Source organism: Diuraphis noxia, unplaced genomic scaffold (genome assembly GCF_037042655.1).
Source record: "Diuraphis noxia isolate RWA-SAM2 unplaced genomic scaffold, SU_Dnox_SAM2 contig0003, whole genome shotgun sequence".
In the NCBI taxonomy this organism is placed as follows: Eukaryota; Metazoa; Arthropoda; class Insecta; order Hemiptera; family Aphididae; genus Diuraphis; species Diuraphis noxia.
In genome coordinates this window covers 28843737-28871212 of record NW_028301713.1, presented here as the reverse complement: position 1 = coordinate 28871212, position 27476 = coordinate 28843737, and the positions used below count along the sequence as shown (strand labels likewise).

The window sequence follows — 27476 nt, the reverse complement described above, 5'->3', positions numbered from 1 at the left end:
TATACGAAAATATCCACCATGTTCTGTAGTTTAAAATTATGTATTAATTTTTATTACTATCGTGATCACAAAGATGATGTTCGAGAATAATTGAATAATTAAAACTATGCTATCACATTACATCTACCTATTAGATTATTGCAACTCTGTGGTTAACGTGTTTATAAACAAAATGTTCGTAATAAAAACATTATGAATTAACAGCTGATGAAAAAATTTTGAAGTTATTGAATAGTTGTTTTTAATAACATAAAGTAAGTATTTATTCCTAAATGTTTTCTAAGTCAGAGAAAATTCATGATCCCTTATAGTTTGGACTTAGGTGACACATATTTCAGCCACCCGGTCAAAAGATATTCCAATTATAGTATAACTGGTTATATTATCAAAGGTACCTATATCTATTCTAACAGGAGTAATCGAATTTGGCCGAATTGATTCCAGTTTGAAAAATGTATTTTATTAAGTTGAGCCGAATTTGTTCCCGTTTGTGTACAGGTAATTTTTAATTTTTAATGATTGGTACAAAATATAAATTACATAGTATAAAATATAAATGTACCTACATGGCTACACTCTATAATCTATAGTATAATATACAATAAGATGGCAATATATTATTTATACATTGGAAGTTTAGCAAATTATCGGTGATACCCCGATTAATTAAGATAACGATTGAGATATATGTACATTGTACTTTTATCGCTGTATAGTATATCGTCTATAATATCCTATATACGAATGACAATAATGTTAGTGAGCAGTGAGCACTGTACAGTCTCGAATAACACATCGTATAAATTTGTAGTTTTTATTTCCCATTTTAATTTTTAATTTTTAATTTTTCATAATAATGGAGTTTATGTTTAGTGAAAAGGGAACTAAGTTGTTGATTATTGACAATTACAAGTTTTGATTCCAAAAGAACCTAGCTGATGATAACATACAGAGGTGGATATGTACAAAACGAAAATGTAAAGCATGCAGTGGCGTAGCCAGGGGGGGGTTTTGGGTGTTTAAACCCCCCCCATTGACTTTCAACATCTAATAAATTATTATATATTTCATTAATTCTAGTACCTACTATCTATGAAAATATATGACATAAAACGTTTCTGAATATTCAGAGAACTCGTCCAGAAACGACAGAAACCTGATTGATATTTGATAATAATAATAATATTATATTTTTAATATTATCTGCACGAGTTTTCAAAAACACTGTGGTTATGACCACGATTAAAGATATTATTTATGGTTATTATCTTTTTCCACATTAAAAAGATTGAAAACATATTTACGAAACACCACATGTGAAAATAGGTTGAATGGTTTAGCAATGATGAATATACATAATGATATAATAATAGACCCTGATGATGTCCTAAATAAATTAGCGACTAAAACAAGAAGAATACGGTTGATGTAAATATTGTAATGTGATTAAAATTTTGTTTGACATTAATAAATAAATGCTTTAATTGAAATTTGAAGTACAATACAATTTGAAATAATTTGTTTTATATATACCTAAACCGTAAACCCCCCCCATTGAAAAATCCTGGCTACGCCACTGAAAGCATGCCTACGTTAAATTGGACGGAGATTGTTTATGTGTATGTAAGTATTTACACATAACCACGAAAATGAAGGCGGTGGTAAGCTTGTGCGACAACAAATGACAAATTCACTAAAAAGAAAATGTGACGAAATTATTACAGAACGACTACCTAAAATTATACGCGGGGAGATAGCTTCAAACAGTCATAGTGAGTTACTACTTCAAAATAAAATTAACAGAGTCCGTAAAAATTTGAATGCTGCTAAATTAAGAACAATTCCCAAGTTACCTTCTAATCTTGAGAACTGCATAAAAGTGTTAATGGATATTAAATATCGAAGTAATAATACTAGGAAACTTACTAGCAAACAAGAAAAAAATAACAAATACTTGGAAAATTGTATGAATGAGTACATTAATGAGAAGCTTACGTGAATTGAATACTTTAAGAAAGTTTTAAATTTACAAAATCAATGATTTTAAATTATTATATTTATTACATTTTATTATTTGTATTTTGTACCTACACCTAGTGATGACTATAGTTGACTTCCAAATCAACGATTTAAAATTTTTTTTTTTATTATTATTAGAATAAGCCTCGAAGGCCACTGGCTGACGTTTGACAATTAACAGATTTAAAATTGTATAGGTACCTATATTATATCATTTTTTTTATAACCTTCATTACGCCCATTTTTAACCAAACATACTTTTAAGTTGACAGTCCTAAGCCTGTAAAATTGAGAAGGAAAATGTGCGTAATTAAACGGTAACTTATTCGTCTCAACTTAATAAAATACCTTTTTCAAACAGGAACCAATTCGGCACGTGGTGTTGGAGTTCGGGAACCAATTCAGTACCAGCCATTCAAACCTTTTCATTCTACAGCTCATTTGTGTATTCGCAATATTTTTACGGCTCCCAAATCATTATGAAAAAATTGAATACAATATATGACCAGTGTGGGCGATAATAACAATGGCATTAATGCTGGAAATAAAACATCAAATGGTCGCGTGAAGTGGGTTCATTATCGTCTCTATAATCGCTGTAATGATTATAAATAACATTTGAATTAATTAAACAAGACCTACATTAATTTTGGTTTCCTGTGCATTGTCACAGCTCCTATACGCCAACCCTCACGACGCCCTTGGGAGCCCCGATGCACAGTTTAACTACCTCTAGTCTATACAAATAAAAACGTTATAAATAAGTTTTGGAATAATAATCGGCTATTACCACGTCTTGAAGTATTTATATTTAAAAAAAAATAGCTCTGCTCATTTATCGTCATTTTACAAGTGGCCTCTATTATAAATGCCTGCACAGTTGAGATAATGTTCAATTCGTTTATATCATTTTACCAGTCTTATTGTACAAATATATTTGACTTCTATATCTACCACTTTTAAAGGATTTAAATCCTGTTCTTTATATTCTACTCATGAAATGTATACGACATACTACAAGAACCACACGCAAAGATGAGCTCAATTTTCATCATAATCAATGTGAACTTCAAGCACTGGCTCCGAAAACCACTATACTAAAATCATGAAATCGGTTCATCCATTTATCGTAATTGCAAAGTTCATTTAATTATATTAATGTCATTATATTTAAACTATAGCAACATATCATAATAACTTATAAAAACTATATTGCTTTATATGATTTAAATTTAGGTTTGTGTCAGTCGTATCACGCATTAAATACGCTAATAAATCGCTTGTTACTGATGCGTATAATATTTAAATTCAGATAAAAAAAAAAAAAATAATAATAATAATTTATGAGATTGTGAAGTGATACCAATACTCACTTTGTGAATCATCTGAGAAAAAATTCACTGTAAAGGTAAACACAATACTTGACTTGATTTTTTTTAAGGAATTATATTATATAAATATATACCAGATAATACCTATACTTATTTTATTCACCGGTTGTATTTTAATCGTCTGTGAGGATATTCAAATGTTCTAAGGTACTATACAACTATTAACTGTGAACTAAAGGACTGATATAGTGATTGGACAGACTTTTGTAAAATTTGTTATGTGACAGTCTTATTTCTTTAACTATGCGGTAGATATTCTATTGGAATAAGCATACTATTATACATAGAACAGCTCATATTAAACTATTAAGTGGATCCATATTTAACTGTTCAATGATCAATTGTTCTTATGAGTACATTATAATAGTTATAGTTAACCGATCTCTGCTGAAAATTGTTTTGCAAATGCGATGGTTTATAATGATTGAAACGAATGACGAACACACAGTATCTATACCCAACCCGTTTTTTTATAATTATAAATAGTAGTAACTTAACACAATATATCTTATTTCACTGTTAACAGTAAGATTTTATAAATCAGAACAAATTATTAAATTTAAATAGTGGGTACCTTATATAATATTATTTGTATAAAAGTAACGGTAATTGTATATAATAATACCTACATTTACCTAAACGTGGGCTATACGGCTATACCTATTTAAAATACATTCGTTTCTTTAGCTTATTAATTTTGTTTTTAATTAAGAAATTAACGAGGTATTCAATTCAGATTAAAGAAAATTTAAATAATTAATATTTTCGTATACAAAATATAAAAATTTGTAATACACTTAAACAATTTAAAAAATAAGAAATTAAGTTAAAATAACAACATTTAATTATAATAAAATTAAAAACACATTATAATTATAATTAAAAATAATATTTTCGGACGTAATAACAATTAGGGTAGAATTGTTAAAATTAACTAAAATAAAATAAATAAATTAAGTATACCGTGTGTTCAATTTTAAAGTTAACAGGAAATATTTCGAACGCATGATCTTGATTTTGATTCGGGGTTTTTTACAGGATACAGGATATTTTTTTGATAAATTTAAATTTTTAACATTTTTTTTATCTGTGCATGCGCAGTAAAATAAAAATGTCTTAAATAGGAGCCATTATTTTTAACACTGGATTTGGATTGCTCCATTTTTTTTGAGCAACTTTGATCTTTATAGTTTATTGATATTTTCAAAATTGCCACTTTTATGACTGTCGAAAGTTTTAAATCAGTTAATTCGTAATTATCGAATTTTTCAACGAATAAATTATAATGATATTTTTTTATAAATTCGAAGTAATAATAAATACAGATTTTAGTTTTACTAAAAATAAATTGTTATAATAATACCTATATATGTGTAATTAAGATAGGGCGTTGAAAAATGCGATATTTACGAATTAACTGATTTAAAACTTAAGACCGTCATAAAAATGGCAATTTTGAAAATATCAATAAACTATAAAGACCAAAGTTGCTCAAAAAAAATAGAGCAATCCAAATCCAGTGTTAAAAATAATGGCTCCTATTTAAGAATTTTTTATTTTACTGCGCAAGCGCAGATAAAAAAAATGTTAAAAATTTAAATTTATCAAAAAAATGTGTATTTATATGTCCTGTATCCTGTAAAAAAACCTGAATCAAATTCAAGGTCATGCGTTCGAAATATTTCCTGTTACCTTTAAAATTGAACACACGGTATAATAGCGACCGTATTTTCAATCATAAATATTTGTAACATCGCAATGGTAATCGCATTTGCCGCTTTCAACAAGTAATGGAATATTAGTAGATACAATTCTGGATGTTAAGCGAGTTATAATAAATGGTTCTAGAATAACAAATAAATAGTAAAACTTTTCATATACAATCAAATACTATTATACACTTCAATAATTCAACTGTAAACGACATTATAAGAAGATTTTTAGCTAGGTACGTGTCTAAAATCATAATTTGATAAATGGAATATTATTATATGTAATGTAAATTTTCAATTTGCCTGATAGACTAATCACAAAAGTATATTTTTAAAACCCAAAAACGAAGTAATAATATTATAATACGATTAAATTAACAATGCTAATGGTTTATAATTTAAATGGTAACTTTAAGGAAATTGATAGTTTACATAATATATAGGTACCTAACTAAAAACTTAATTACACACAGCTATGATAATCAATTTGTATAATAGATGTTAAACCCTTAAACCTGATTATTATTTAAATAATTGATATTAGTCAATCAGAAAACATTTAAAGATACTCAATTATAATATAACATGACTTTTCCATTGTTATGTATAATCGGATTCGTAAACAAAACAATTATAATATTTCGAAAATTCAAATAATCATGATGCAAATGTATCCTATTACTTCATTCTTGGGCATATAAAATATTTAAGAAATTTCTAATTAGACATATGTAATAATGGTTATAAGTCAGAATCATCTATTATAGTTTACATTAAAAGCTAATAAAAAAAATTAATTTAAAAAAAAAGTCAGAATCATGTGTTTTATGATTATTAATACCTATTTATACAACGCGTAAAAATGATTGTGTGTTTTTTAGTACTTATTAAACACGGTCTTTGTAAAGTACAAAAGTTGTGTTCACATATTAGGTGCTGTTAGCGCTCTTAATGGTTTTTGTGTTTGTCAAAACTGCAAAAAAATTAAATAAATAAATAAACAAGCCAAAAAATTGTTTCAATAATACAACATCTCTGCCATAGTATATGTATATAGGTTTATATAGGTTAAGTGTGGTAAACTCTAATAAACATATTATAATCAAATAAATTCAAATAACTTTTTTGATTTTGAATAAAGCGATGAATGTATTTACTTTACAATGATATGTGTTTTTATTTTTTGTATGTGTATCTGTCATAATCTTTTGAGATAGTAGAAAAGCTTCGATTTTCTTCAACATCGACTTTTCTGATAGAAAATCAAATCTAGTTGGTATATTTTTTTATGGGAAGGAGGCGGGCAAACTATAAAATCTCCAATAGTTTAGTAATAATATAGGTTTATATACCGTCTCCGGGGCATGGCAGAAACCTACGGGGTGTCCCAATAGAAATTCTGCCAAACAGGCGTCCGAACTAGGCCTTCGGGCCTACTCCCGAACATAGCGCCATACGAAAAAAAAATAGACCGTCTAAGCTCAGAATAGTTTTCCGTATACAATGATTATTGACTCTCTAAAAGTCTAAACACCTGATGTAGAGCAGAGCGTTATTTTTCAAAATTATTTATTGTATAATGAATTAAAAAGTAATCATAATTTGAAAAATGTTTTCTGAACAGGAGTTTCAGTTATATAATGACATTTATGTATCCTTAATTCGATAATTTATCATAAAACGACAGCAGTTTTGTGTAATATTCCTATAATGATGGGTTAATTTTTTGTCCATTTGTAAAGATCCATTATTTTTAGTGATACTTAAATAATTTCGGGAAATAAAGTTACTAGTTAAAAAGGATATAAAAAAAATTAAATCGATCTACAACAATGTTTCAAACATTTAAAATAAAAAAAAATAAATAAAAAAATAAAAACAATACAGGTGGTATCTCGTGATATACCCATTAACCGTAGAGAAGGACTGGCCGCCTGGATAAAAAATAGTTTTTATCGTTCTATCTACGGACTAAAAAAATTATTTAAAATCATGAGATTAATGAAAATAAAATGTTGAAAGGTCAACATTTTCAGCAAAACGAACTCTATAAAATAGGTGTCTTTATTTTTTTTCAAAACTTAAAACAATAAAAAATAAGTTTTAAATAATAAAATGCATGTGGCCTTTTTTATATAAGTCTTATAAAAAAACAGATTTATGATATATCTATTATCTCAGGAGATATCGCAACGGGTAAATCTTTGCGAAACACCTGTATTCTCCCAATTGCCAGAATTCCGAAGATTAAATAAAATGTATTTATTTAAAATAAATCGATGCTTTGAGTTATGGTATTTTTTAGGCTACGTGTATTTGTGATGGACATGTGCAGTGGTAATTTATTAAAGGTTGATTAGTATGACTCGATAATGTTTAGATCGATTAATGTTAGTTGGGATATGAACCAAATGATCCATTTTAACCATAATATTATTATATTATTATAGGGCATTTACCTAACCACATATGAAGTGCCGGAAGTTAAACTCTGGGAACTCCGGTGCAAAAAAAAATTTAAAGCTTCTCATAAAAATATCCCCTATGGTATTTACCAATATTATTAAAAAATACAAATGTATTATTTATTTGCGGGTCCGGCACGGCAAATTGAATGCTCTTAGCTTGATCCCTTTAAAAAATATAAGTCTAAAATGATATCCAATCATAATATTAATACTATTTTACCATGGAAACAGTACAATACAAATAAAAAGATGATAGTTTTTTGTGAGTCAATATTTATGTTTGAAATGTCAACAGCATAATATTAAAGTAACCTATGGCACAACGGATCTGGCTGAATTTACTAAAGTGTTATGAAAATCTGACGAGAACTGTAGGTTCACACGATGCTCATCCGTCTATGGTCTATGATTTAACCTATACAATATTTATTAATTATAGCCATAGACATAATATAGATGGACTGCGCGTTTAGCCCTTATCATGTCAGCAATAATAAACTTAGGTAGACGGTAAATAGTCATTTTTCGATTTTTTGATTCCAGTTATAATAGCGTAATATTATTATCATAGACATAATATAGATCATAATCTAATTTATACTATATACTTATAACAGATAATAATATTATATATTTATATCATAGAATACATAAAACATAGCATTAAGCATAATATTTTATATTATTAATTCAAGTTTTATTAGTTTGTTAGTTTTGGTTGTTGATATTTTGTAAAACAGTGGTAAAATGGTAAATATATGTTCTATTAAAAGCTGTAGAAACATTGGTAAGGATGATGTTCATATGCATAAGTAAGTTAAAAATTATAGAATTTTAATAACTTTTATATTTTTAATACATTTAACTATTTGACATATTATGTTTTTAAGATTTCCGAGTAATGAACAAATTGCAGTGGTATGGACTAACACAATTAAAAAAATACAACCATCGTACATGCCTTTAAATTTTTTTTGATTCTTAAAAAAATAAATAGTAAATATTTAAATAATAATTAAGGTATATATTTTACATCTTACATGTCTATTGTCTTATCAGTTATCACTTTTATTTACACAAAATAATACCTTGGAATAAAAACAGTAAAAATGTTTTATCCATGCTATTTTACCTTCTCCGGTCTTGTTATTTAGGCTGAATTTATTGATGGCGAGGGGGGAGGAACGCGCAGTCCATCTATATTATGTCTATATACAGTAGAACCTCATTAATCTGGACCCCATTAGTCCGGACTTCGCTTAATCCGGACAGTTGTCTAATATTACGAAAAATACGCAGTATATGCCGTAGATTAAAATAAACATAATAGTTATCACATTTTAACAGAAGATGAGATTTTTGAAATCCTCACCACTGCAGAAAACTCTGAAACGGGTGAATATACGAACAAGCTGAAGTAGACGATAGTATCAAGTCTAAGCTAAAACTTGGTGAAATTAAAGACCATCTAAATATTGTCCTTAAATATGTTGAGATAACGACGATGAAAACATATCTGTATATTACGAACACTTGAGACATTTGCGTGAATTATTAATACGATAAATAAATGCGAAAGGAAGACAACAAAAGACTACCAGTTTTTTCAACTCAGATAATGAAAGTGTGCCTAAATATATAATAATTATGATTACATGCATTACGTTGATATGTAATGTTTTTGCTGGATCTAATATTGTGTTGCATTTTTGCAATATATCATATATAGTAATTAGTTTAATATAATATTCTTAAATCTATAATAGATACATGTCTTTTGGTTATTTTTTCTAATCCGGACTTTCATTAAATCGGACAACCTAGAGCCCTTGTCCGGATTAATAAGGTTCTACTGTAATTATAGCTGATCGTACACGGTGTTGCCCATGACTAATTAAATAATGCCTTATTTATTTTTATTAAAAAACATATTTATATTATACTGATAACCTACGGTGTATACAATTTAAAGTAAATCTCCAGCAGTGCAAATAACACTTAACATTATTACCTATTACAGTTCTAAGATATTATCTATAGTCTTTTTAACGAGGTACAATGTTTTAATATTATGTTTATGTGATTTATGATACTTTGACGTTCATAGCATCTGAGGATTTAATTAATGTAAAGCGACGAGTTACTCTGATTGTAGTGAATAGCGATTGAGCAATTTTGTTGATGCATCAAAAGATATAGAAATATTACAGACAACCTTCTCGATAGACCATACAAAGTTATGCGACGTTGCCATTTAGCATTTACCATAAAATTCCCAATTATTTCATACGATAATAATTACTTATTTAAATAATTAAAATAATACAAGTAAATGTAGTCGTGAGTTAAAAATTTAACACTATTCCGTACCCATATGGTATTAGAATTGTTATTAAATTTATATAACTTTCAGTATTTATTTCCGATTCGTCTTAAATATAAGTTATAACAGTACAGATTCAGCATTTTTACAATTTTAATTATTGGTCGAAACTGAAACCTTTCATAATTAATTGTATTTTTTCAATTTCATTGGCTGTTTGTTATTTTATGGAATTATGTTCTATCGAATTAATTTTAGTCTAAATTTCTGTTTAAAATATCGTTTTGAATGTCGTGGCAGCAGTGCATTATGCTCGATCGAGTTTTACCGTCAGTGATTTATCCGGTTTACGCGGTTTGGTAGGTACGTACTACTATATCTAATATAAAGTGTTATGCCATGTGGCTTTCGGTTAAACGATCCTTGAACGATCCTTCATATTATCACCTTATTACAGCAATATCAAATATCATCTTTATAGCACCAACCCGATGTCTAAAGCGCCTGCTGTTAGTTTCATGAAGACTGTTTGGCTTTTAAATAGGTTGGGTGCACATCGATCATCGTCTTTATAAGTTCACAAGGTTTCTTGTAACTTGTAAGAATTTCGTCAATTTTTAAATACGCTTCTACGACGAATTTCTGACATGCTTTTGGTAGATATATACTTACGATCTAAGTGTATATTTATTCATTTAATTTGGTTTTATTTTATTTTATTCAAGAAGATAATAGTATGTATAATGTATATTGTATATATTATTCAATGTTGTATAGGTTTGGAAAATAGAATCACCTTATATAATACACTTAAAAATAAATATTAAATACTACTCACAGACATAGTTTAATAAACAGATAGTACAGGTATACCTATATAGGACGAAAACTTTTACTAATAATTGTCGGAGGGTATATTGCATAGTGATCACATTCAGACGTGAGTACGCTGTTTCGGTGTTACCTGAGCTCTCACGGCGCACGCACACTAGATGTCTAGAATTCTAGATGATACAATAAATTGTGAAATATCTAAAAGCGTTGTAGTTTTTAATTATTGTACCTACGCACTACATATCGTTACCACAACACCCGAGCTACCCTACCTTTTATAATATACTCCACGGTATAACGTCTTTTTTTATTACTATTATTTAAAAAAATGACCCTCGGCAGCGTGGCCATTGGAATATAAGATACATTTTTTTTTTTTTTTTAATATGTTACATAATAATAGAAAATAATAATAATAACAAATGTCTAGACTAAATTATATAATTATAAGGTTGTATTATTCAGATGGTTCAATAAGTTTGTCCAGTCCTAGTATAAGATCTATTGTGCATTTTAATTGTTTCATATTATTATACATCGCGTATATTCTGCGACTTACTAGAAAATATTATTATGCAGCGTTATTATTGTGCCCGGCAGGTGATAGGTATATTGCGAATCGCAAAAATTTCTAATTTTGTGGTATAAATTTATAAAGACAAAAAGGCCGCGAATAGTGGATTCCTTGTCTTTGAACAGAAAAACTTTTTCTTTATAAATGTTATAAACTCTTGATGAAATTTGTGGTAGGTATATTGCAAATCGCGAAAAATTGTTAATTTGGTGGTATAAAATTATAAAGACAAAAACGCCGCGAATAGTGGATTCCTTGTCTTCGAACAGAAAAACTTTTTCTTCTTCTAAAAAAAAAAATGTTTTTTCTTTATAAATGTTATAAACTCTTGATGAAGTTTTTAAATTTATTAGATAATGAAACATTTAAATAGACAAGCGAATTTTGGTCTCCAGCAGATTTGTATATAGAAAATAGAATTTAATGCTTATATATATATATATATGATATATCCATATGAAAGTATACGAAAATATAGACTGCAGTAAAACTTTTAAAAGTTGTTCTCTTTTAATTTGTCTTATAAAACAGTTGGAACCATATAATATACACGTCACGGTTTTAACATTTTTTAGTTCGTTTTTTACGATTATTCTTTAACTACTTTTAAACTTCTAAGCTCGTGTACAAAATGTAAGTTATATATCAATATTAACGGACCAATAAATATATTATTATACTAGTATGAAATTATCTAATTCATCACAGACCCAATATTAGAATAAGTAGACAATATCATATGTAATTAATTAAATCATTTGTAACCCGATGGTTTATGTTGCCGAAGGTATTTTACCAATAAAAAGTATCTGCTAGATATATCTTTAATTTGCGTTTAAATTCACGTATTATACTCATAGAAAAATGTCTACACATAATACACATATAATATTATGTATATTATGTAAATTATGGTACGCGGTTAATAATAATATATGGTACCTATAAGATTCTTCCTGTATTTGCAGTTACGCACAGTAAAAGGTTTATTATTAGAAACAATTGTATTGTTTACTCTGAAAGACATTTTATTGCCTTTTTAATGCTTTATTTGTCAAAATGTGTTTATTTCGTATATAAATGCAAATACACAATTTTATTTCTTCTAAATGTCTGTTTTACCTACATAAATACAAAATACACACAATACCAACATTTCACCCGAATAAATTGGAACCATTAAATTTAAATGGAATGGATTTGTGGTAATATTAACAATCAGCTGATAAAGGTTATAGTACATATTTGAGTATCATTTAGCGTTACCCAGAGAACACCACGGGGAGGCGATACTCTTTGTTCTCCAAACGTTTGTTGGTTTTTTTTTACAAACGTTATAAGCTATTTGTTTTCGAATTTAGTTTGTATTTAAATAATGTCGTTAATATATATTTATTTCACATTCATTATAGAAATATATATTAAATATTTTACGGTGATCGATAAAAAAAAAAAATTAAATTAAATTACCCCGTTGAAAATTAATCCAATAGAAAAAAAATGGCGTAAGATACATATAAATAGCCATAATAGCAAAGCAGTCCATTAAAAATAAATTCATTGAAGAATTGCTAGAAAAAATTTATGCAATTGAAAATGTGGCTAAAGAAATAGTTAATTGAAAGTTAACCAAGTACAGTGACCCCTGGAAGGTAGTCATGGGTCAGCTGAACTATGTCAAAATTATTTTTATCAAACGATTAACGATTGTTATTATATTGACTATTTAAATAATTTATTGATATTTTTACAATTTTTTTATCGTATAACCCATTTCTCTGCTATAAAAATGATTTTATTTGAGAAATAATTTTATTCGATATAGTTACAAAATATTATTACAAAAATGTCTTTTAACTTAAGCTACACATATTTAAGGTAATGAAAAAAAAAATTAATTAAAAATCAGTAAGTAACGCTGAGTATAAAGAAAACATTATATATAACACAAAAAATCAAAATGAAATAATAATATTAAATGCACAAAAGTTTATACGTGTTTTTTTTACTGCTGTAAATAAACTTTAAATTCGAAACACAAATTTTGTAGTTTTTTATTACATTCTGTAAAATTACATACCTGATTAGTTAGATTTAATTTGTATATTAATTATCATCATTTAAAGGATAGATGATATAATATTATATATGAGTTTAGGTGTTTTAAGCTCTGAATCAAATATTAGGCCATCTTTTTTCAATTGGATTAATTTTCAATCAATTATTTTTTACTAGAAATTTAATAAGAACTTGGCTATTTTTACCTGGAATCATACTTTACACGATAATATAGTTAAATTAAAATAAAATGTTTTATAAAAATGTGTGACTCACATCAATTTTAAAAATAATGACACTCACAATTTTTTTTTTAATACCGTTTTATGATTTTGTACTTAATTATTATACTTGATGTTTTTAGTATTAACATTTATTAATTTAAACTTTTGGTTGAGTTTAAGTTAGCATACTATTTCTACAACTTGGTAAACAATAAGTATAAACGAATAAAAAGTATATAAAATATAGTATGATATACTAAAAAAATTGTATTTAATTATATAAAATATAAAATTATATTAATAAGATTTGAATAATTTATACACATTTTTTATAGTAACCTACAAGTAGTACCTAACGTTATAATACCCATTAAATTGCATGCTCGTAGAATGAGAGTAAAAGCACTATCCTAAAAAATTTACAGTTTTTCTAACTAAAATATATTCACAATAATTAGCGACCATTCTAACATTAAATATTTAAACACCAAACTCATCTTCCAAAGATAAGTCAAAATTGAAAAGTTTTATACACTGATTATAAATACTTGAATTATTTTTTTATAGTCACAAAAACCATAGGTTAGGTTTTTCCTGAATGAAAATTATTTCAATTTAAAACTTTGGATCCTCCGTTCTTTATTTAAAATTAATAAATTATGATTTGGCTATTGATAAAAATAATAAAACAGTTAACTATTCATTTTTATTTCTTTTAAAACCTAAAAGCATTAGATACTCTTAAATATAATTGTATTTTATAGTTATATTATGCGCTTTAGACTTCATACTTTATATTTTGTAATAACAGTATATTCCATAGAAATTCCGAAATTCCGAAAATCTAACATTCTTTCCGGAAATTGTTTGAAGTTAAGCCATCGTTAATAATATTTTATAAGTTGGACGATTTAAAAATAATTTATCTTGGCTATACTTAGTAATTAGTATATATATATATATACTAAGTATATATTATTATTAAAATCATTGGAATCTATTGATCGTTAGCTTGATGCGCATTTAATTTTTTTGTTTATACCAAAATAACTATATTAATAGGTGAATAATGTGGATATAATATTATAATTATGTCAAAAGCTAGGAAGAATTAGAAATATTTTCTTCAGTCTTTTATTTTGCTATCCACAAAATTGAACGTGGAACACGTACGTTTTATATATCGCCAAAGAGTATCACTTGTATTAATTTGAAGCGAAATGTCTTCTTTTATGTTTATTCCTAATCAGCATCTGTATCCAATTTAATCTTTGAAAACACATCTACTATTTTAAATAAAATATTATTTGAAATCAATCATATTTAAATGCAAATTTATCGTTACATGGATATCCTAAGTAATATTAAGCTTTCAAAAAAACATTATTGTTTAATAATGTGATATATACAGAAAAATTATGAATGTAAGACTCTATATATTATATAATAGCATTGACAACAACTAAAATATAATTATTAATGCTATCTATTGAACTAAATTCATATTATTACTTCTTATGAATGACTATTCAATTACCTACTTGTGTTTAATGTAATAAACTACTCGATTGATAACATTAAATATTTTCATTTATCATTGAATTCATCACTATCATTTTCGTGCCTATCTGCTCATCTATAGACATGCAATTCTGGGGTTTTTTTTCACATAATAACATATTATTATGTGCTTATAATATTATCATATTATATGCTATAAAAATAAGTAATAATTTTTGTTCTTAAATATTAAATATGTAAAAATGTAAAATGTAATTTTAAATGTCGTATATTAAGTTTATTAAAATATATTAATTATATGCGTAATTAAATTATAACTAACTTTTATTAAAAATAAAAATAAATTAACATTTAGTGAAGAACACGCGAAATATTCGATTGAGGCTAATTATATATTATAATGTATATTATAACATGAACTTATAAATATATTCACAAAATATTACAAAATGTAATTACAATTTAAGAATACTACTTACTTTTCTGTAATGTTTTCTAGGTAACGCTATAATTATAATACTCTAAAATGTACACATTTTAACTATTGTCAACTGTTATTTTAAAATAATCAAAAATATGTTGGGAAAAAAGAATAGGCTGATTACACATGGACGATTCGGGTGAAACAGCTGGTATGTGTGATTTGGGTAGAAAAAGGTTACCTTTGGACCAAAAATTGATTTTATAATAAAATTATTATTATTTTTCATAGAACAATAATACCTAACAAAAATATGATGAGAACCACATTAAAAAAATATTGGCAAATAAAACAATATATACACATAATCTTCTAGCAGAATTTGATGTTTATTTAATTAATTAGTAAGTATTATTAACGTTCAACATTTCTGTAATTTATTCTATTCTAAACATTAGAACCGTTTCAATAGGTAACTCAAAGCATTTAATGAACACTATTGATGGCTTAGCCATTAAGTACTGTATTGCTTTCTGATATTTATCAATTTTGAAATACAATATATTAAAATATTTATGATTATTTACTACAATAATATGATAATACGTCCTGTTCACACATTTTAAAACATATATTTACAATTTTTTTTTTTAAGACTTTGAGACAATATAGTCACGTATATACAAATACGGTCAGATAAGAAAAAAATATTGATTTGTTGAGTATAAAGTACTTTAATAGGTATTAAGGTATAATAAATAATATACGTCAAATCAGGAAAGTTACAGTCCCTACAAATCCTATCAATCTTTCTCAGAACGATCTTAACGGCTGACATAAGTTAAAGTACACATATTATAATTGTTCGATTTCAAAAATGTAAAGATTTTTGTTTTGCTGGAAAAATTTACTGTAAACAGGCTTGATGGTACATTCAATTTTTTTTATAGTTTTTAATATATTTAATATAAAATGTTGAAAAATTGATTTAATGTAAAGTTTCCATTTCTGTCAACAATTTGCTAAAATTGAAAAAGTGTTCCGTCCGATACAAGGTAACCCCGTTTATGCATTCAAACATTTTTACATTTTTTTTAATTGATCCCTTGAAAGTATATACATAGATTTTTGTCAGATTTATTTACATCTATTCCACGACCAAAACTATTAAGTTTTTTAAATATTTTTATCTAATAACTAAATGACATAAACATCCATGTGTCAATATAATATGTATGGTGCGGGTGATTGGAGGGGACTGGGCACTAACCAATGATAATTCACTTCACACACCAAGACGACCAGTGATCGCAAGAAACGAAAGAATATTACTTAAGCATAGCTCCTTAAACATGACACGTTTAAAGGAACATTAATGAGCTCATAAATTAAGGGCATAATACCAATATCAGAAATCGTTGATAGACAATTAATCATAACATGTCAATCATAAATCACATCTTTCACGTAAGTATACCAAATTCGTGACCACCAGACATCAACGTTGTAACTTGAATATGCATATGGCATACCTACTTATAAAAATTCTCATATGAAATAGTCCAATATGTATTTAAGTGCAATACGCAGCAAAACCGTCAACTTTTATAGTCAGTAAACGGACTATAATCGTCTTTTCGTCTGGCGCACTCTACAGCAACAGTTAGTGCAGATTATGATTATTACGATGCTAAAGCCTGCAGGGTATATATACTTTGAAGCAAAGGTGAGCAAGTTAATGGAAAAAATTAACTTTGGCAAGTTAAGTTAATTCAATAAAATTGCCTTCAGTTAAGTTAAAAGTTACTAAAAAAAATTAACTATAGATAAGTTAAAAGTTAAGATAGAAAATAAAATTAACTTAACTCAGTTAAAAAAAAAGTTACTTTTTTTTCAAGTCACAATAATCATAAATAGTCATAAATTGCCCTAGTATTTTAATTTATAAAAATATTTACCAAGACGCTTATCAGTATTCTAATACTTACTAAAATTTACTAGTGAAGATTAAAATATAATCTGATTATTATGAATTGATGATATTATAACATCAGAAAAATAAATTACCAAAATCGAAAGAATAAGTTTTCTGTTGGTTCCACGTGATATAAAAAAAAAATGAATATTAACTTAACTGCACCATAATGATAATTAACTTTAAAAAATTAAGTTAAAACGATAACAATTTAATTGAATAGGTTAATAAGTTGAAAACAAAAATAATTAACTAGTTAATGCCCACCATTGCTTTGAAGTATTGAAACCATTGCCATTATTACGCTTCTTTAAATACTAATAAATATTAATGATAGTAATAATAATAATATTGATTAAAAATATTAATAAATAAAAGTTAGTTTTTCTATTATTAAAAATTAATATTAAAGATCTTCAGAATCACTACATTCTATATTGAAAACTACAATATTCGTTAGGATAACGAAAAATTAATAAAAATCAATACTTTTCGAATAGTACAGACAAAAATAATAAAGTTTTAATATGGAGGATATTCCAGAAAATGTAAAATGTTCAGCAGTAAATTTTAGAATATAAGTAACTAATTATGCATTGTTTTTATTAAAGAATAAAAAATAAAAATGCAATCTGTTTGAGCAAGTTCTCGTAGAATTTTTTTCTATGGCGTGCATTAATATTAAAATTATGTATATTCAATGTTTCCGAATACATAATATTTTTAATTACTTTAGATCTGAAGTAAGCGGTCACCCATCAAAAAGGTTACATACAGTTGCGGTCACTCAAATAATAATAACTAAGTATACTAAATAATATAGTATAATATACTTAATATAGTTTATATAATAATTAAATATGAAATTAATATTTCGTTTATTTATTTAATTAAGAAAAATGTATCAATCAACATTTTCCTTCCCATTTATATCGAAAATGTAACATATTTAGGACTGTCTACACACTATTATTTATTTTGTATAGGTAATACCTATTAGGTATGGTTAAAAATGTTGAAACTTATGTTTAAATTATTCGAATATTCGAAACTATGATCGGAGTATACAATTTAATCTATTTTATTTATAAACGCTGTGTACATTATATCGAAAAATTGTTTCAATACACCAAGCATTTTTATGGTGCTTTTACAATGTTTTAAAATATTATCAAGTTAATTAATTAAGGTTTACAAATAAGTTTAAGGAATCATTTAAGTTTGATTATGAGCCTGGATATTCCTCTTTTTGGGTTTCAACTAAAACATCGTGTAGTAGCCGTAGCTTTAGTCTGCGATTTTTGGTTCTTTCCCCAATATTAAAGTGAAGGGCACCTTCTATTGTTGTTAATTTCTAATGAAATTTTTTAACCGTTCATTGATCCATGTGGTTAGGTATGGTATTCCAGTAACGTTGTGGATTTGTGTGTTTCGCATATCCCATAGGGCTTTGAGAGCTATTCTGAGAAATTTGTTTTGTATCGTTTGTAATTTTGTTTGGGATATGGCTACCCATATTGGGCATGCATATGTAGTTATATAATGGTCATATTATTGATGTGTTTATTAAAAGTGCGCATTTAATATGAAATGTTGAACTGTAATTTATTAAGGTGTGTAAGATTTTTTTTAATTGTGCATAGGATTGGTTTAATTTTTTATTTATATGCATTTTTCATCAAGGTAAACTCCAAGATATTTAATTAATTGGTCTTTATTATTCCATATTATAAGCTGATTTTGATTTTTAATTGAGTTGGATTTGAATATTTCTTTAAGGTAAATATTTTCATTTCGCTCTTAATTGAGTTAAGAGCTAATTTCCATTTTATAAACTACTTAGTCTATGAATTAATGTAAAAATGTTTGATTTCCGTAAAAATTTGATGATTTTTATTTTTATTATTTAAAAATGTACAGACTTTGACAGCTAAGATTATTATTCAACAATTTTTAACATTTCAAAATTAGTAATATTTACAATGTGAATAAGTATAAAAATATAGGTGATAATTTTTGTGGTTTCATCTTTGATACGCAAAATTAATAATACACGGGAAATTAAGAATATTGTGCATCGTTAGAATACTGTATAAATGAGGACATACAATATTTATTTAACTGCAATATTTAATCAATATTATACTAACCTATCGCCATGGACTATAGTTAGTACCTACCTATTAAAATAACTTTATTCCACAGTCTTTAACAGTATATAAGTAGATACTAGATAGGTAATTACTTTAACTAAACTATAATATTATGCACCAGAGAATCAGAAAATATTAATTGGTTCATAAGAAAAAATTAGATTATTAATTTTATACAGTATATGGATTCCTCATTTAAGATAAAATAAAATCAAAATGAATACAAAAAATATTCGATTCATAGGACATAGTAAGTCTATAAATTAATATAATAATATGTACCTACTCTAAAAAGAAAGCCGCTTTTCTTTGAAATACAATTATTGGCCTCATATTTCATAGTATTAATATTATTAAAAATTACTGCATTAGCTTCATTATATAGGTACTACAGGCGTACAATTATAAGGTGATGTACCGATAAACTATATTATTTACGCCAGTATATTAAAACTGTCGATAAATCAATATAATAACTTGTAACTGTTATACTTGTTAGCGTAAATAAATATACTAAAAATAGGTAACATTTATTGCACGTTTTATATAAAAAAAAAAAAATGATAATATTAGCCTAATAAGTAATAAATAACTTAAATAAAATAATAACTTGTATAATATAGTAGCAGGTATTAGGTATGTGTTTTGTAATTCGTTCATATGTAGTGTAGTATGTATTAGTATTCATATCGTATTTATCATAATTTATACAAAACTGAGCATATAGCTCTAAAACTTTCGTTTTGAACTTTAAATAAGAAAATCTCCTTTTAAAAGATTTTTCCTAACTCTTGATTTGGGTAAATTTGCGTTGAAAAATATCCGTTACTTTAATAATATAAAAAAATGCATTAGCTTACATAATAGTTAAATTATTGTAATAGAAAAATATGTGCCGATCATATTATTATAATGTGGGCGCGTGGTGTAGGTATGTAGGTACCAAGTGCAAACTATATTGAATAAAATAAATAACAACTAGACTTTCTTACTAATAATATTCAGAACCTGACGTCGCACGCGAGGATCGGGGATGATCGAAGCAGTGATATCTACACGTTTTAACAATGTCTACTATAATAACCGCGCGATATACGATATGTCAGCATGAACTTTACGCCGCACATATTATTTCTGTTATTGATATGACATTATAATATTAATATATTTATACCTATAAATTTTAATTTACACGACGAAACGATGTGCAACACAATACATAATTTACAGCTGCGCACATCGTACTTTTTATAACACAAGGTATTCATATTAACATTAAAACAGACAATAAATAATAATAATAATGTGCGCTCGACGTCATCGACGATGATGGTGTGCCCATAATGAGCAGTTTCCGAGACATCGTCGTCGATATAGGTAGGTTATATACACCGTAAGTATTCACATATATCTATGTAAATCCGAGAGACTTTATGTACCGCTGGTCCCACGGGCCACAGGACGGCTTTGTCGAAAACGCGATGCGCAATATCTCGGTAAACGGCAAAATAATAATAATATGCCCATAATCGTACATTATTATGCAGCCGAGAAAATAAGATCGATTTCGATGAGCCGAGATTTTCAACGAATAACACATCATGATATTACTTTATCGGAGTGTATCTGTTTATATACGTATCGGTGAGGATGTGGGGCGTTTGAGAAGTCATACATATCGCGTGGTATATTATTATTCTATGATTAATTTATCATAGGTATACCATCACGGACTCTGCAGGTTTTCCGGGTCAAGTGACTTATAACAATACTACTCCGTATCGATATGCGTATCGGATTTTTCTTCACGAAAATCTAGCGGGATTGTCTGACGAGTGTGGAGGAAAATGCAGTAGACTAACAACTGTATAATATATAGTGACGATAATGATGGCTATATTGTTATGTTATTACTTATTATAATAATATAATATAATATATATATATATATATATATATATATAATATCCGATTATATTGCTATGTAGTAGCAGATAATTATACAGGGTGATTTTTTTATCATGAACCACTCATTATTTCAAAAAGTATCAATGTTTTTTAAAATATTTTTTTACAAAGTTTCATATTGTTAAAAAAACAACGTTTTTATGAAAAAATTATATTTTTTAATATTTTTTATCCTTATAATTTTTTAAGTTTTTTACTTTTTTGAATGGCAACCTACAGTTTTAATTTCATATTCCAAAGCAGAATATTTTTCTAAGTATTTTGATACGTAAAAATCGAATTTTGGACGAGTAGTTCATGAGTTATAAGTATTTAAAGTTTAGACAAGCGGAGTAGTGGACAAACATTTTGCGGGGTAACCCCGTACCACTCCACTCCGCTTGTCTAAACTTTAAATACTTATAACTCATGAACTACTCGTCCAAAATTCGATTTTTACGTATCAAAATACTTAGAAAAATATTCTGCTTTGGAATATGAAATTAAAACTGTAGGTTGCCATTCAAAAAAGTAAAAAACTTAAAAAATTATAAGGATAAAAAATATTAAAAAATATAATTTTTTTATAAAAACGTTGTTTTTTTAACAACATGAAACTTTGTAAAAAAATATTTTCAAAAACATTGATACTTTTTGAAATAATGAGTGGTTCATGATAAAAAAATCGCCCTGTATATGTAACAATTGAACTAACTTAATTTGTAACAATTATTATAATATGCGAAAACCGTTGATATACTCACGCGCGATAAATGAATAATAATGATATTATTTGATGGGACGACGAAGGTTTTCCAATTTTCCGCAATGTTAATAGTATTCCGCTTTTATTTTGGACCTTTCTTCACTTTTCCCGCAGCCGTTGACGCGACCGTCACGCGCACGACGACGACACTTGTTGATGTCTGAAACACGGTAAACGAGCGCGCGCGAAACGCGAGTCCCGACGTATAAGTACGCGCAGTGGCCGCGGAGAACACGGACGATGTGTAAACGGCTGAGGGACGTCCCTCCGGCCGGTAGCGATACTCACGTCTACTGTACAGCGGCCACCGCGCCGCCGTCGTGCTCCCAGGGAAAATCGGCCGCCGCCGCCGCCGCCGCCGCCGCCGCCGCCGCCGCCGCCGCCGCCACCGTCGCGGTCGGCTTGTGCAATATGTGTGCCGCGCACCGCAACGAGACACGCGCCGACACGACAAGCCACTGTCACCGTTTGGCGATTTTTAATAATATTTATACTGCATAAAATATTATCATACACTATTTGCGGTATGTCGTGCCTACATTATCATAATATACCTAGTACCACCCGGTATGTGGTCGCACCAGCAACAGTAGTAGTAGTAAATGTTTAGGCACAAACGGTACGCCGCAGTGGCGCTGAGATCGGTTGTAGAAAAATGTATTGTTTCTCGGTTATACTGAGTACAACCACTCCCCCTCCCCCCTCCTCGTCACCCATAAAACAACGAACTATTATGCAAAATTGTCGATACAAAACGAATACCGTTTCACTAATAGTGTTCTGTTGGTCATAATAATATTATGTTGGGTACTTTATCGCTTATGAAACGTAATTGATTGCGGTAAATCAACATCAAATTATTCTGTATACTAATTACTTGGTAGCGCAATATTAATTTTGAAATACGATTCAAACGCGCGCTGATTTCATAGCAATATTACTTATACGCGTTATGCCATTATACTTTATACCGCGGTCGAAGTAAAAGTCATACACCTAGGTACTAGTTACCTATAACGACAAGACGCGAGGATTATCAAAGTAAAATACATCGACGGTGACGAGCGGTAGGTATCCTCGCTGACCGTCGTTAACTGGGAGTCGCGTCCAGATCGGATCTCAGATCGTCGTCGACTGTTACGAGACCTCTGACAAATAATCGGCAGCTCGTCGTGCTTGGTAATGATAATAAAACTGTTATCTTAAAGCCAGTGGTGTGAAACATGTTTCTTCCTGGTGGGTAAACCGAGAGATACTTTACCAACCGACGTACACTAATATACCAAATCTGTCTACAGCTTTACGAGTACCTAGTCGATCATACAATAAAATATCATCACTTTTACAATATTGAAATTCGAAATATATAAAATTTATACCCACTATGACCTATAACAGCTTTATACTGTTGGATCCGACATATTATATACACTCGTAATACACTCAACATAATCACTCTACTGCGCCTTTATTAGGTCAACAATTTTTGATTATAATATTCAATAATTTGGTCACCTTACACTTCTGGTCCAATTCATTCTCTTGAGGTGATTCAAAACTGATTCTAGACACACTTATAAGCATCAATAAGGGATATATTCAACGTTTGCCTCGCACTTCATTTTATGAACCTTTATTATTGCATTTAAACCTTTATATTCTTCAAGAAAGAATTGTAAAACATGATATTTTCTTTATATAATATAGATAAACTATTAAATAAATATAATATTTACTGTCTTGATCTATTGTCAAATTTATAATTTATAATTTCCGGTCATATGACTAAACAGACAGATACTTATTATGTGCTATTTCAACGCACTTCATATCGAAAGAACGCACGTTTAATTTAATCTACGCAGCATATAAATAATTTTAATATTTATATTTTTATTTGTAATTCTGTTAATTCATTAAATTTATATCTTAGTAATTTATTCACTTAGAATGTTATTAAACCTTCACGGCAACCATTTATATATATATTATGTATTTACGCCAATTTATGTTCCACATACTATTGTAATTGGGCTCGCCCTTTTAATTCATAATAAATAAATAAATTTACCAACAATTTTCTTTTTTGAGTGTGGGAGGTGTGAAGCTCCCCTTAGCTTCTAAGGACTTTCACCACCGAATCATTTGAAGCACGTGTAACGTAGAGAATTTCGAAGGACACGTGTGCCCCGGAACCGTGGCGTCACCATTATTATCATCATAATCGTTATTAAATTTTTATTTTTCTCTCCGTCGCCGTGCCTGCCTCGTTATCTTCCGTCTATATACCGAACGTAATAATTAAAAGTATTGAGCGTACTCATTGTACTGCCTCCACCAATCTTCACCCTCCATCACCGAGCTCTTGAAACTCACCCCTTCCCCTCGATCACGTGACGAGGACAACCAACACCCCGCAACTATTTTGCAGGTGGCACACGCTTGTCGGACACACCGCCATCGTACAGTGTCCAACAGACTACGTCGCCACAACCCTATTCTATTTACCACACATAATGTATAATAATATTATGATAATATTATCAGGGAGTGGGCCGCCGCCCACCCATCCTCTTCGAACACTGTCCGCAAATCCAGAACCCTACACGATTACGTTAGAGTGACAGTTTAATACTATAATTTATATACCTAGGTAGACAACAATAAACTGTGTCATTACCACTTACCTATACACGCCAACGAAATTCACTCAAACGAGGAGTGTGAAAAAACACTATTGTCGTGTAGTCCGTACGCGGAAAATAACGCCACACACGCAATATAAAATGACATCGATTAGACCACTTAGGTACCTACTATATCGTGTAACACTTTATAATAGGTGGTACCATTTTCGTCCAAAATAGACTTTTCTTCGTCTAAAAATAATTAAATTGGGTATATTCGCCCACGGTTTGATATTTTGGGAACTACTGTCTCAAAATTATTTATGTCTCATAACATAACGGATTCGGCTAACGGATATTACAATATTGTTAGAAAAAAGGTAATATAATTATATAATAATATATTTTATATAAAAGTAGGTAGTGTTAATGTGTTATCGGTAAAATTAGAAATAACTGATAATCTTATCAAGTTCTATTATAGCAGGTATGTCATTTACTTATTTGTACCTCTTATTTACATTGTTTCATTATGATAAATTATGAGTACAAAACTAAAAGACAAAATTTGCTCGTTAGAGAAAATGTTTGACAAGAAATGAAACATAAAATAAATATTTATACAAAGATAAAAATAATGCATCTACTTCTGTATTTTGAGAACATAATTACAATGAATATTAAAATAAATCAAAATTTGATATTTATTTAATATAATCTTCGAATAGCAATTAAAGCCAACTTTTAGATGAAAATCTTTAAAAAATTTCTGTTTAATTAAAATTTAAAAATTCCTGAACAAAAAAGAATTATATTCGAAGAAATCGTTCAAAACTCCAGAGGTCATATTTAATGAGTTTATTAAACTAATTTTAAATACAATGCTTTCCAAAATGTTGAATATGAAACCATGGACAAAAAGAATGCAATTATTTTGTTTTTTGTGAAAAGAGAAATCTACTTTTTAATCACATTTGGACAATTGGTCAAAAAAAGGAAATCCAATTATTGAGCAAAAGGGGTTGCACCCATTTATAATATTATGGTTGTTTGCGCATTTATACACTTACACATTTACACATTTACTTATTTACACATTTACATATTTAAGTACACATTTACACGAAGTTTATTATGTTTATTATATGCTATACCCGCGATACGAGGTGGCTGTTCAATGATTTTTCCCCGGATCGTAACGAAATGCCTATCAGTTACCCAGTGTCCATGTAGTATTGTTGAAATGCTGAAACAGAATTAATGGATTCGAAAATAAATTTAATTTAATGATAATAAAGCAACGTGTACGTTTTTAGCATAATCGTACAGTTGGTGCACCTAGCTACTGCGTTTTATTATTTCGTCCGACTTTTTTTTTTTAAGTTTTATTACTAAATGTTAGTAATGCAACGTTTTATTTAATTTATACCTACCAGTGAACTACCGTACCTTCCTAATAGTCTTTAACTTGTTTGCAATCGATTTCGTTTGAAAGTAATTTGATAAATAACTGCAATTTTATTTAAAAATATTTCAATTTAAACGACTCATTGAAACTCAGATCAAGAGATTTTTTTAAATTAATTAATAATATTATTAACATTCGGCGTACAATAATAAAATCATTTTTTTCTAAAAAAAAGCATTATTGAAAAATGCATTTGTTACGTTTTACTAAAATAACCTTCCCATTCCAAAGACAGTGTCTTCTAAACTCTAAAGGAATTTCTTAATAAAATTAAAAATACATTTCGTTAGACGTCATAGTAATCGTATTGTATGTGATAACTACATTATGAAATTATGTAAGTTCAAAGTTAATTCTTATTTTTAATTTATAACATGTTAACATCAGAGAAGTCAATCAGCTGTATAGTAGATTTCGAGAGTACCTTATCATAGAGTAGGAAAGTCACGCCATGTCGTAATTGATGTGCTAAGTTTAAATTGATAAATGAAAAATATATAAATAAATAAATAAATCATTGTATACGAAAAATGAATTTGAGGAAACAAAAGTATATTAGTGATAACGTGTTCTAAATATAGTTTAGTAGGTACTTAAAAATAATTCATTAAATATTTAATAATTATTAATTTCTTATAATATAGTTATTGTAAAATAACAATAGTTTACACAATACACATTTCCGTAATAATTTATGATAATATCAGGTATTAAAATTCGTCAAATACTATTCAATTTAAATATTTTGTATTGTACGATTCACTTAGGATTTAGTATATTTGTATTATATGCACTGCAAAATGTATATGGCTACAATAAAATAATTAAACAAACATGTTTGTGTCAACTTTAATAACAATAATATTACACAATAATATGTCTTTGTAAAAATGACATTATGATATGCCTATTCAATATAATGAATTTTGCGTCTTAAAACTTAAAAACTTAATACGGGCTCTAAGGTATTTTTGGGCGTAGGTATAATATTTCTA

General features: G+C 27.9%; 1 protein-coding gene across 2 annotated transcripts in view; it reads right to left on the bottom strand.

Moving 5' to 3' along the window:
* Nucleotides 1-22746, bottom strand: part of LOC107173840 (uncharacterized) — a 119218-nt gene extending 96472 nt beyond the window's left edge. The window contains exon 1 of one of the 2 annotated variants that reach the window (XM_089222741.1): nucleotides 22385-22746. The gene's annotated coding sequence lies outside the window, so the exon portion shown is untranslated. The remainder of the gene's footprint in view (nucleotides 1-22384) is intronic. The other variant, XM_089222740.1, reaches the window with a different exon arrangement.
* Between the last annotated feature and the right edge of the window lie 4730 nt (nucleotides 22747-27476).